Source organism: Adiantum capillus-veneris, chromosome 27 (genome assembly GCF_014529385.1).
Source record: "Adiantum capillus-veneris isolate H3 chromosome 27, ASM1452938v2, whole genome shotgun sequence".
Classification (NCBI taxonomy): Eukaryota; Viridiplantae; Streptophyta; class Polypodiopsida; order Polypodiales; family Pteridaceae; genus Adiantum; species Adiantum capillus-veneris.
In genome coordinates this window covers 94,296,597-94,306,832 of record NC_140957.1, presented here as the reverse complement: position 1 = coordinate 94,306,832, position 10,236 = coordinate 94,296,597, and positions in this window count along the sequence as shown.

The following is a 10,236-nucleotide window of genomic DNA, read 5'->3' as shown; positions in this document are numbered from 1 at the left end:
ATGCACACACCAGAGAATAATAAAAAAAAGCAAAGGAATCAATGCCAACAACAAAAATAAGACGGCCAATTCGCACGTCGCCAACACCAAAACAAGAAGAGGCATCGAAGGCATGCCCCGGCCAGCACCGAGAGGAAGCAACACGTAGCATCTCGGCTTCCCGCAACAACTACCAATTCTAGCAGCTTTAAACCTCACACGACCACCCGAACCATCAACAAAATTCCCCGAACTCCACTCTTCCCTAATAACCTAGCCAATGGCTAGTAGATTGTAAAAAAACTCTCCCCACCCCTCTGTTTCCTCTCTCTCTCTCTCTCTCTCTATGTCTACCTTCTCTCTCTCTCTCTCTCTATCTCTACCTTCTCTCTCTCTCTATCTCTCTTACTAGAGAGACATCTAGACCTTCTACAGCGACCAATGGATATTTGCAAGGACCATTAAGTAAGGACCACCTCTCAAGCCTATATAAAGAGGACTCCGCTAAGCACAAAGCAGGCACAAGTGAAGGATGAACACACTAGCTCCATGCACTCTACATTTTAAGCACCACTAAGCACATAATGCACCCTCCCAAGCTAGAGAGCTCATGGCATCATGTTTGGTTGCAAGCTTGGGCATTTTAGCATTGGCAACATCACCATTTTCCCCATTATCCACCACACCATGGTAGAGTTACTAGTCATGACCACTCCATGCACATAAGGCAGTCATTACTCCCCCGCAAGGCAACATGAGCTTGGTAGGATTGAATGCATCCACACCATGCTACCTTGGGCCGCTCTCGATGTTGGTGATTGATGTCGTCGGTGGCTGCATCATCTTGATGTTTTCCCTCAACTAACCCTCCCGCTAACTTTAACTTTTCCATGCACCGTATGGTGCTTGCATTCCATCATGCATCCCTAGTGCGGAGAGCCAGGTTTGTAACAGTCAAGACCACCATTTGTAAGTATCATCATGGCCAATAAAAGGGTGCAATGTTGTCTTGATCTTTGGAGTCCATTCTCTATTCTTCTTAGTTTTGTTTTCCCACATTCGCGGGATATTTTGTCTCTTGTATATCACTCTGCTTGTGCCATTAGGAAAAATATGGACTCTCCTTGGGCCTTTTTGATTAGTGAAGGCTTAAGGGAGAACCAATGAGAAGGCTCTTGGGATATCACCTAGAGGGGGAGGAATGGTAGGGGTGCAGCCTAATTGTCTCCCTCTTCAATGCTTGGTTCTTAGAGAGAGGTGGGAGGTAGGCTGGGGGGGGGGGGGTAAATAGGAGGAGAGAGGTGTCATAAAAGAGGGAGGGAACCCCCAAAAAAAAACGCGCATGCTTAAAAACCCAAAATATTGAAAATTTTTCAAAAGTTCCAAAGTTGACCCATTTGCCTCCAAAACTGTCCCAAAACATAAACTAACTTAAAAAAGTCAAATTTTCCCCCCAAAATTCACTTTTCTCTCTCTCCCTCATTACTTTTCTCTCCCACACGCTCCCTCTTCTCCCTCCTCCCATTCTCTCTCTACAGTCAAGGCAGCCATAGCCAAAAGCTTTCCACCACTCTCTTCCTCTCTCTCCATAGCTCCCCCTTCTCTCACACCTCCATCAACCCTCTACAGTCCCGCACTCCATAGCCCACAGCTCCACTATCCTCTCTACCTCTCTACCTCTCACTCCTCTCTTTCTCTATCTCCACTGTCAAAGCCACCATAGCCACCATAGGCAACTCACCTCACCCTCCCCTCAGCTCCTCATTCTCTCTCCACAGTACTCAACTCTTTCAAATCCCTTCCTAAGCCCAATTTCCCAAGCATGTCCACGCATAGACGGCCCAAACCAGAGATAGAGGAGATTGTGTTGCACAACACAAAAGACTCAGAGGGGGTATGGATCCCACAAGTGTTCAAGAAGGGTGCATGGATCTACATGCAACTGTCACGTGCTGGACCTCATCGCGTACGGTGTCGAGGCGTATTGGAATGTCATTGGAAGGGCCGGCTATTGACATTCAAAGAAACAAAGTCCGGAATGGTGGCCATCGTGCAACGCGTCTACAGTGCAGCTCAGCTCCACCTCAAGAGAGCTTCTACTCAATTTGCACCTCATTGTAAGTTTTCATGGTTTAGCTAACCCATGCATATGTCATGTTTACGTTTATGTGATCATTATGTTTAACTAAGGACATTTGTAAAGATGTTTTTCCATCCAACTTAGTTGAGGAGCAGCCGCTTGAGTGCCTCTCAAGCACGTTCATGGTTGTGCATGCTCACATTGGGGAGCTTATGTTTCCTAATGTTTCATCGAAAAAACTTACCGACCAGCGAATATTCATGTACTCCCACAAGTACGTGGTGCCGAAGTCAAGCCAAAGCTATGGTAGGTTAGAAGCCGTGGAGACACCCTCATTGCAGAGTGCAGAATGGCCAACTCCACACCATTGGGCTTTGCTTTCTTTCAAGCGCAAGGTGCTGCAAGATTTCCAAGGGTCCCTAAAGTTTGGTAAGGCAACCAGATCGGTGGGTCTCAGTTGGCATTGTCCCATTCATTTGTTTGTGCATGCATTCCGCTCTCTACCGATTGTAGAAACACCAACAATGTTTGTTTGCAAAGAAGTTGACATAGATGCAATGGACACCATTCTAGGTGTCAATTGGGTCTATGTTGACGATTTGCATGATGGTGACCGTTATAAGTGCAATGTGTCTCCCACACAGCTTTGCCTTTGGTATTTGAAAGCAAGGTGCACCTTGTATGCACGGTTTAGCTATGAGTGGTGGATGCACAAACGTGGCAAATGGATACCCTTGCAGCTGACAGCCGAAGAGATTCAATCCTTTGAAATTCGTATCCGCATGCCCAATAACGAGGTGGAGGTGGTTGCAGTGAATCCGCATTGGACTCTTGCCAATCTTCGGGAACACTTTGTCATAATGGGATTCGAGGATGTCGGTAATGCCAGTTTCAAACTAGAACAACGCAAGGTCTGCTTTGTGCTTCCTTAGCTACCTTTTCTTATTTTCTGTGGTTTTTTGTATTTTGATTGCCCATTTTTGGTTGTATAGATTGGAAGGCGGATGGAGGCCACTATGCTTGTTTACAAAGATTGGGCTACAGACGAAATCATCTTGTCTAAGTGAATTGGCTTGTAACTTTAATCGTTTATATATTGGATATTTTATTAAGGATTTTGAAAAGTTTTAAGGTGTTGTAATTGATTTTGTACTTGAGTTTTAAGGTGGTGTAAATTTATTTTTTAAATCCATATTTTTTATTTTTTTCGAGATAGAATATGTCTATATAAGGAGGACCACCTCCTCATTTCACCATTTTCATCCCAGCATTGCAGAGAGACCTAGCATACCCAATCATGCAAAGAGAAGACATGGCTGCTACTAGTGCTTTAGATGCATTCCTTACTGAGGTTGGGCATGCAAATCGCCCTGAGCTTCAAGCATTTTTCACAACCCAACCCGATTTTGAAACCATCTTGACCCTCCACTCTCAATCTCTTGAGCACATTACTTCATACATTTCCACGTGCATGGGGAGATTCATTGTTGAGTTACCAAACCGACCAGGGCAATGGGTCCCTGAAGGCCTTCTCCACCACATCTACCAAGGGGACAGGCCATTTCATCAGCGGCTTGCACGCTTTGCCACCATAGCACAACCCGCCGGACAATATGTGCGGCTTAAAGCTGATGATGTGCGAGCAATGCGTAAGGGAAGGATCGGAAACACTTTTTTCTCTGTTCAGGCCATAATGATCTTCCTCCTTCACGAGTGCCCAGCAGGCCCTGACGTAGTGCTACCTCACTTGCAGATCGGCGGGGTATTGGCTGATGTGAAGGACCCCAAGCCCGCGGCCATTGACTCATCCGCAGAGGAGAGGAAGCTTGCCTTGACCTACCCTGTAGGGATTCAAGGCCTCTTGGAGGCCTCTCCATCAGTCGGTTCATCCTCAGGACCGGTAGAAGGAACCACCACTCGGGATGCCATCCCTGAGGTAGAGATTACCCGCTTCTCCTCCATTGTGGTGGGTGGGGAGGAGTTTGTGTTTATGCACGATCTGGAGAAATCCTTTGAGCTTCGCATGGATGAGTGTTTCGCAATCCTCAATGCCCATGGAAAGTTTGATCTTGATACCACCACCTCCCATGATGATGATCTCCTACTGCCCATGGGGAATACTTTGGCGGACACAGTAGCGATCGCACAAGCCGAGGTGGTAGCGGCCGAGCAGGCCAAGGTCTCTGAGGAGGAGTTTGTTGCCGTGCAAGCCATGTGTTTGGCTAAACGCGCAAGAGTGGATTCACCACCACCTGCTGCAACACCTGTTTTGCTTGATCCAAAGGGAAAGTCAAGCGTGGATCTTTACTTGCACCCGGATGCCGATGAGGAGGATCGTAGACAAGAGGTATAGATGCTCACTTACATTTGATTGTTACAAATGATTTTGTTAATGTTATATCATAATTCTGTGCCATATCTCAGAAAACCTATGTTCTGCAGGATGTTCTAGAGGTTGACGCCTGGGCGCAACGGTCGGGGGGGAGGAGGACGCCGTTCGGACCTCAAGCGGCACTTGCTCACTACCTCGGCACACTTCCCACTGGTGTCGTGGTTGTTGTCCATGCCGACTACTCTCCCAATGGTCGCTACAACATTTTTGCTCTCCGTTCACTCTCCAAGGCGTTGTGTTTAACAACACTTGCCCAAACGGCCAACCTTGTAGTGCTTGTAAAGAAAGATTTTGCAATATCCACTTTCAGTGTAAACTTTCGCGGGCGCCTTATTGGCCATGTCGGCATGAACCAAGCTGTAGGGGTTAATGACACCCAAGAAATCACAACCACTTTACTTAACAGGGAGCCACCCCAAAAGGCCAAGCGCCAAAAAATTGTAATTAGAAAGATCCTAAATCAAAAGCCGGATATCATGTAAAGCATTGATTTCTTTAATGAAACTACTTTTCGCTGTCTATGACTCTCTTTCTTGCAAGGTTTTGAATTTCTTATATGTTGGTCTTCCATTGTGTATGAGAAGCACCATAATTTTTGCTATGACTACTAAAGGGTTTGGCAAGCATTAAAATTTAAAAAATGTATACTTTGTTATTTCTAGGCTTCCAAAGTTATGTATGTGCCTAGTAAAGGGCTTGGAAGTGCCTAAACAATGCTGCCACAAGGGCGTGCATTAGGGCTTTCCATCAGCAGATGAAGTGTGCAAATGCGCGCCCTTGTGGCAGATGAATTTGGACACATCTAAGAGCATACCCAAGTACAAAACAAAGTTTCAAGGCATTAATACCCAGTTGCAAAAGAGAAACACATGGATACCCAGGTAACCTAAAGCCCATCTTGCCCCAGATACCTAAAGATGTATTAACAAACCACAAAACTGTGGCAATATCTAAATCCTTCTTGGAGAATAGGAGCATATCCAGTTACAAAACAAAGTGAGAAGACAATAATACCCAGCTGCAAATTAGGAAGACATGGATACCCAGGTAACCTTAAGCCCATCTTGCCCCAGATACCTAAAGTTGTATTAACAAACCACAAGAGTAAACTTTGTGGCAATATCTAAGCCCTTTCTGGAGTTTAGGACTGACATGGACTAAGGGGGGATGAATTCCAGCAGCATCTATGCTAATTGAAGCATTGAAGCAAAAAAAACATACTTATTGCTTGTCAAAATTGTCTCGAAACCACTGGAGAGTGTCATCAAAGCACTAGGAGAGACTACCACAAGGGCGCGCATTATGTCCATCCATAGGCCTCTGGATGCCCCAAATGCGCGCCCTTGTGGCAGCCAACTTGGGGGCATTCCAAGCCATTTTGAACACTTTGTAGATGTTTTTTCCATGCAATAGTGAGTCACATAGCATGGATACATCAGGAAGTGCCTGCCCCACTTAGCCAAGGTGCTAAACGTAGGCAATTTTTCACAATAACAAGCTAATGGCTACATACATACAATAGAAGGTAGACAAAACTTGAACCACTGCTACATTGCATGGTGCAGAATTAAAACAATACATTGCGCACTGGGGTATACAATAAAAGACGCTTATATTCAAATTCTTCCCAATACAATGCACAGAGTGGGATATTGAACCAAAAGACGCTTGTATTCAAATTCTTCCCAATCTTGGAGTTCCGTAAATACAAAAAGGTTGATGCCTAATTACAAGCTACTCCTCATGGCGCAAGCGGCGAGCAAGCTGCATATCCTTGGGCATAATGGTTACACGCTTTGCATGGATGGCACAGAGGTTATAATCCTCGAATATGCCAGTTAAATATTGCTCTGCTGCCTCTTGGACTGCCTCTATGGCCACGGCGCCCATCCGAAACTGAGTGTTGTACAATTGCAAAACCTCCCTGCATAGCCTTGCAAAAGGGGCCCTCCGAATCAAGAGCTCGGTGCTCTTTTGATAGTGTCGAATCTCCGAAAAAGCACGGCTGCGCTTTCGTACCTTCTGAGGTCGACGTGGAGGTGCATTTTTGGCACGAGTCGGGGCAGCTTGCTTCCTCTTCTTGTAGACAATGCTCTTTCTCTTTTTTTTCTGCATAGGCACTTCCAACACCTCATAATCGGATTCCACCCACTCTCCATCTGATTCGTGCTCTTCACTATCAACAGAATGTGATGGTGTAGGTCCACTCCCTTTAGGAAGTGTCTTACCCCCAATAGACATGTGAGCCTGATAAGTTTGTATTTGGACGCCAACCCATGGGGCATCTTCATCCGTTTGTGTCTCTTCGGAGCCTTCTGACAGCTGCTTTTGGCTGTTTGTTTCTTTGCCCTGGTCGCTCTCATCCTCCCTGTTGCCATCAGAATCGTTGGAGTCCGATGAATAGACAACAAGACGATGCTTCCGTCTCTCTTTTGCTGCTGTAGAGGACTGGCCATGCTGATTTGAAGCTCCAGCTTCTTCTGTGTGGACTTCACCTTGAGCTTGTGAAGTTCCAGCTTCTGTTGCTGTACCTTTGAGTCGTTGGCCATCCGGCCCCTATGGATATGCAATCCTAGCCGTTTGTTTTGTTCGTGCCATGGTTGCACCTAGTAGGGAAGATGACAAAATGAGCCCCTTCAACCTTTAAATAGGTTTTTTGAGATTTGGGCCCTTTCACACTATGCGGCCAATTGAGTGAAACTCAAATAAAGCAATTGAATTGAACAACTAAACCAGGATCATGCAGACGGATGACGCGACGCCCAAACACTGCCTTTTCGATATTTAGTTGCACGCCAAGCTTCGTGGCCGAGGGACTCTCGCGAGCGTTTCCACTTCTCGGATGCTGTAGTACGGGAAGCGTTGCGTAACTGCTTTGCTAACATCGATTCTCTTGCTTTCTCAATAGTACGAGTTCTCCCAAAGGTGTGCCTAAAAAACCAATTAAACATCTCTTGGAGGTAGTTGGAGTGTGAACTACCACCACCATGCCGAGTATTCTTGAAGTAGACTCCTTTTGCTCGATAGTGGGACTTCTCCATGCCTTGTGTACTCCATATATCAAGCGAACCATAGCGGTCCATGAAGTATGCACCATGCACATAGAGAATGTGCTAAAACAACCAAAAAGGAGATAAGCGAATAGAAAAGTTACATTTTCAAACATTGTATATGTATTAAGTCCGTTAAAACAAACCATGTAGTGTGTAATCTTGCTTTCAGGCCATCCGTCCTTAGCGGCCTTTGTGAATTCATAAAGCACCTTCTTGAACTCCTCTCACTGCTCAACGGTGGTGCTTAAAAGATTCATCAATTGCACAACCTTTTGAAAGGATGACCATACTAGCTTGCGTTGGTTAGCAACCTCCACATTGGGATCTTTGTCCGTCGTGCATTAACACAAATCTTTCCACAACTCCCACCGCTTCTCACTTGCTAGATCGACACTTGCCTTGGATACCTGCATTGGAGACTTTGACATCTTCTTGAAAAATCGACGTGCTTTGGCTCCATTCATGGAAACCTTCTGTGCCACCTTATATGTCTTCTCCCTACAAGTCTCTGCTACAATGTTCACCCTTGATCGGTGACATCCAATCTCATTAAGGAGCGTCTCCACCCCCTGCAAGGAGTCTTTTGACCGTTGAAGGGGATTCATTGTGAAAGCATAATCAATGTGATGCCTTAAGATCCTATCAAATATTCGCATAAACGCATGCAATGTGCAAAAGTGAACATTGTTGAGGGAGAAGGGAATTATGGGGCTCCACCAAGGATCTTTGCTATCCCTATTGGGCACCTGCAGCATATCACATGAAAGAACTGAACTTTGCCACTCCCTATTTATATGGTCATCATTATCATCGTCCTGACCTTCCACTTGAGTTGCTCGACTTGTCTTGTGCCCTTTCGTACAGAATGGACAGGGAAGTAAAGAATTTGCACCTTGTTTGCATCCAAGCATGCACTTTATGGTCTTTAGATCACCACCTAAATGCCATTCAACATCAAACTCCCCACGTCCTGGAACCATGAGCTTCTTACCGTTTATTTGAGCTTTAATGACCTCTGTGACCCATGGGATTCTATTGAAAATCCATGCAAGGACTTCATGTGTCTCTTTCGGAACTTCAATTGCACCAAGCCACCATATATCCTTCTCTGATTGCACACTAAAAGAGGGCTTTGTCGCTTCACTCGAACTGCAAGATTGCTTGGCATAAGCTAGGGCTTCATTCATAAGCGTGATGCTCATTCTCTCCAACTTTCTCCCTTTAACAATTACACACTCATCCAACTTCAGCACGAACACAAGCTTGCCTTCAAGAACTGCCAACAACATAAAGCCTCAGAATGCATGTTATGACACATCATAGAGCATGTAGGAAACTCTAAACTAACCTGCATCACTCAAATTGTAGAAAACAACGATGGACTGTTGCAATCGTATCAAGTCCACAAAGATATTGTTGAATTTGGTGTAAACAAACCCTTCGGTCCGCAACACACTATTAGAAACAGCACCACTTCCCTTCCCGCGGCCCTTCCTTCCTTGTGATTTGCTACGGAGCGGCTGAAGAGGCATCGTGTCTTCAATATACAAGTAGTCCCCTAATCGGTGAACAACATCTTCATTTGACACCTTCTTGGCAATCTTCACTCTGTGAGGAAGTGGGAATAGGTTTTCCGTGACTCCTCGACTTCTTAATGCATCTTTTAACACTTGATGTATTGCTTGATAGCCCTTGGTACTAATCCCAACAGCATCACAAATATCCTGAACATCTAGATCAGTGACAATATTAGAAAAATCTCTAAGAACTCTCTTAGTGATTGCGTCTTTCAAGTGTTTTGCCTCTGGAGCATCAAGCATCCCAATAAAATCTTCTTTGTTGAAACAAGAACGAAGTAAAGTAGCCCTAGTTGACGCATTCTCGCCACCGCACGTTTCTTGGACGAAGTTCCTATTGCCCAAAACAACAATGATGAGCCGTATTAAACTTAAACAACATGAGGGATAGAACATGTTACCTCATAGCTGTCACCGTTCGTTTTCTTGCACCTCCACGTGGTGCAAGAGTCTGAATTTCAGACAACTCTCGTTTCCTCACCCTACCTCCCATGGCAGTACTCTTCATGTGTGAAAGAGTATCCTCAAGCTTTTTAATTACATTTTCCTTAGTTGTGATGGTGCTCTTTGCCTCCTCAAGCGCACTAGTAGCTGTTTGCATCTGAGCTTGAAGATTGTGGAAACTCCCATTGAGCAAATGCCAATGACGCAAGTAGATTTCGGACCGCACAATCTCGTGTTTGTTGAGTCTCTTGCAGTAGCCCAACAAACCTTGCTCTCCATTTCCAACATATTGCAACAGTGATGAAATGTTTGTAAAAGACGGATGAACATTGAGAGAAGGATCCTTTGGATACAAGCATCCGTCTGTCCAGAGATCCACATTCTTCTCCCCTTGAGCGCGGCGTTCGTTGGCTGAAGGTAATGTACCCAAGCATGTTTTCTTTGTCGGAACATACTCTTGAGGTAGGCGTAGGAAAAGCCCTGGAGACCTACCGCGTGAAGAGCTTGATGGGACATTGGTCACGTCGTCAAGAGGCATTGTAGGATGGAGAGATGGAGCTTGAAGGATGGAGAGATAGAGCTTGTAGGATGGAGAGATGGAGCTTGAAGGATGGAGAGATAGAGCTTGTAGGATGGAGAGATGGAGCTTGAAGGATGGAGAGATGGGTGCGTAGGTGCAACAGCAGGTGCAGGTGCAAGGGGGATGGGTGT